Genomic DNA, 3,608 nt, shown 5'->3' with positions numbered 1-3,608 from the left:
AGAAATAGGCTTAGGAAACAAGTTATGGAAGTAAAGGAAGGGCCCTTGGAGCTTGTGAGTGAGGAAGCTAATGGTAGCGTGCCTGGGGGGCGGGGGGACGGGACAGCGCCCAAACACTTTCTTAATGCTGGAAATACAACCATGAAAGACGAAAATGTACCTGTTCAGATGGGCTCACATTCTAGTGGGAGAGACAGAAAAATAAGACCAATAAGGCATGAATATCATGCTAGATAATATGTGCTATGCAGGAAACCAAAGGCAAGGGGTGGAACAGGGCATGGGGAAGGTGTGGAGATTTGCACCTTCAGGTGTGTTGTGCAGCAAAAGTCCCACTGAGAAGTTGAAATAAGGACCTAAAGGAAGTGAGGGGAAGGGATTGCCCTGTGGAGATCTGGGGATGAAAGTTGCTATGAGAGGGAATATCCTGTGCTTCTTACTGATGCTGTTACGTAATCGGACAATCAATGGGTCCGCACTGCTTGTCACTACTTGAGCCAATTAAGCAGACCCAGGGTTGAATCATATATGAGCGTTTATTCCAATACTGCCGGCAGGATGGAAGAACAACAGGTCATCCACTAAAATCTGCTCTGCAGCCCCCATATGCCAACTGTTTATATAGTGTAAGACAAAGATTACATGGGGAAGTAGAGATTACAGGTATGGGGAAGTAGCATAAGCCAACTGCTTATATCAGGTAGCAGGACAAAGATTACAAGGGGAAGTAAGCAAAAGGGCATGCCAAATGTGCAGTTTATAGGTAATGCAGGCTGGCGATCTGCTTAGGCCTTCGGGTGTGCAAAGGCTGGGGGGTCTTCAAAGGGCTGGCGGCTCTGGTTTCTGCAACAAAGTTGTTAATCTTTCCATGATAATAGGCAGCTCCCAGATGGGGAGGATGGGCCACATTTCCAAGACCTAGGGGAATGGGGGGCTTACCTAAGGGTCCCTGTTTGGGCGCCATATGTTGGGGTCCAGCCCCAGCAGGTCCAGGGGTTCCCAAAGGTGTGGACGGAGTCGGCGAAGACTATCCACCCTCTTCCTACGGTGGAGTCCTATCCGTCCCAAGTGCAGGGGGGCTTACCTAGGGGAATGGGGGGCTTACCTAAGGGTCCCTGTTTGGGCGCCATATGTTGGGGTCCAGCCCCAGCAGGTCCAGGGGTTCCCAAAGGTGTGGACGGAGTCGGCGAAGACTATCCACCCTCTTCCTACGGTGGAGTCCTATCCGTCCCAAGTGCAGGGGGGCTTACCTAGGGGAATGGGGGGCTTACCTAAGGGTCCCTGTTTGGGCGCCATATGTTGGGGTCCAGCCCCAGCAGGTCCAGGGGTTCCCAAAGGTGTGGACGGAGTCGGCGAAGACTATCCACCCTCTTCCTACGGTGGAGTCCTATCCGTCCCAAGTGCAGGGGGGCTTACCTAGGGGAATGGGGGGCTTACCTAAGGGTCCCTGTTTGGGCGCCATATGTTGGGGTCCAGCCCCAGCAGGTCCAGGGGTTCCCAAAGGTGTGGACGGAGTCGGCGAAGACTATCCACCCTCTTCCTACGGTGGAGTCCTATCCGTCCCAAGTGCAGGGGGGCTTACCTAGGGGAATGGGGGGCTTACCTAAGGGTCCCTGTTTGGGCGCCATATGTTGGGGTCCAGCCCCAGCAGGTCCAGGGGTTCCCAAAGGTGTGGACGGAGTCGGCGAAGACTATCCACCCTCTTCCTACGGTGGAGTCCTATCCGTCCCAAGTGCAGGGGGGCTTACCTAGGGGAATGGGGGGCTTACCTAAGGGTCCCTGTTTGGGCGCCATATGTTGGGGTCCAGCCCCAGCAGGTCCAGGGGTTCCCCAAAGGTGTGGACGGAGTCGGCGAAGAAGGAATGACACGGATCAGTTGATCAGTTGATCAGCAGCCTAGCCAGGTTATCTAGTCAGGGTCTCCAGCCAGGTTCTGTCCAGGTTCTCTAGTCATGCTAGGTTCTTCATGTTCTCTCGCTAGGTTCTCCAGCCAGGTTCTGTAGCTAGGTTCTCTAGCCAGGTCCTCTCGCCAGGTTCTCTCTCCAGGTTCTCTAGCTAGGTTCTTCAGCCAAGTTCTATCTTTAGTACATGGTATTTCTGTAACACTAGGGGGTCTTACTAATTCATTCCCTTCCTTAGTCCTGTTAATTCCTAACTCCAGGGAAAAATCCCTACCTGGGGAAACAACCTTTCTCGGGGAGGTGGTCCTGGTTAAAACACATAGCGCTGAGAGGGGGAGCAAACATATGCCATATACGCCAGGTCCCTTGAAACATAAGCTGTGCAGATGTTTATTCCCTGCAGCGACTGTGTCAAGCAGCAAGGGTGGACCGGCTTCCGGCAATTTCTTCTAGGAATTTTATAGTTTCACAACTTACATTTAAATATTGTATTCATTTTGAGTTTATTCTTGTGTAGGGTGTAAGTTGGTGGTCTAGTTTCATATTTTTGCATGTATCTGTCAATTTTCCAAGCATGATTTATTGAAGAAACTGTCTTGACTACATTATATGTTCTTGCCTCCTTTGTCAAATATTAATTGAGTAATGGCTTGGATCAATTTCTGGATTCGTTGTTCTGTTCCATTGATCTATATGCGTATTCTTGTGCCAGTACCAAGCTGTTTTGATTACAGTGACTTTGTAGTATAATTTAATATATGATTTTGTGGTCCCTTCAATTATGTTCTTATTTCTCAGAATAGCTGCTACTAATGGGGGTCTTTTTTGGTTCCATATAAATTTTTGGAGTATTTGTTCTAGATCTGTCATATATGCTACTGGTATTTTAATAGGGATTGCATTGGATATATAGATTGCTTTGGGTAGTATGGACATTTTAATTATGTTAATTCTACAAATCCATGAAAATGATATATTATTCAACTTGTTTATATCTTCTTCTATCTCTTTTGTCAACATCCTATAGTTTTCCAAATACAGGTCTTTTACCTCCTTAGTTAAATTTATACGTAGGTATCTTAATTTTTTTGATACAGTGGTAAATTGGATTGGTTTTTGTTTGTTTGTTTCTCTTTCTGTGAGTTCATTATTGGTGTATAAAAAAGCCATAGATTCTGGATGTTAATTTTGTATCCTACTACATTGCTGAATTCATTTATTAAGTCTAGTGGTTTTTTCGATGGAGTCTTTGGGGTTTTCTATGTACAGTATCATGTCATCTGCGAATAGTGAGTTTTACTTCCTCCTTGCCAATTTAGATGCCTTTTATTTCTTTTATATATATTTTGTTATTGATTTTTTACAGAGAGGAAGGAAGAGGGATAGAGAGTTAGAAACATCAATGAAAGAGAAACATCAATCAGCTGCCTCCTGCACACCCCCTTCTGGTGATGTGCCTGCAACCAAGGTACATGCCCTTGACCTGAATCGAACCTGGGACCCTTGAGTCTGTAGGCCGACGCTCTATCCACTGAGCCAAACCGGTTAGGGCTATTTCTTTTTCTTAGAGTGTGAGAATTTATTTATTTATTTGTTTATTTTTTATTTTTATTTTTTTAGGGCTGACAGATGCATTTTATTTTATTTTATTTTATTAATTTTTTTAATTTTTTTATTGATTAAGTTATTACATATGTGTCCTTATCC

The sequence above is a fragment of the Myotis brandtii genome, unplaced genomic scaffold, assembly GCF_000412655.1.
Source record: "Myotis brandtii unplaced genomic scaffold, ASM41265v1 scaffold613, whole genome shotgun sequence".
NCBI classification, from domain to species: Eukaryota; Metazoa; Chordata; class Mammalia; order Chiroptera; family Vespertilionidae; genus Myotis; species Myotis brandtii.
This window is presented reverse-complemented; position numbering follows the sequence as displayed.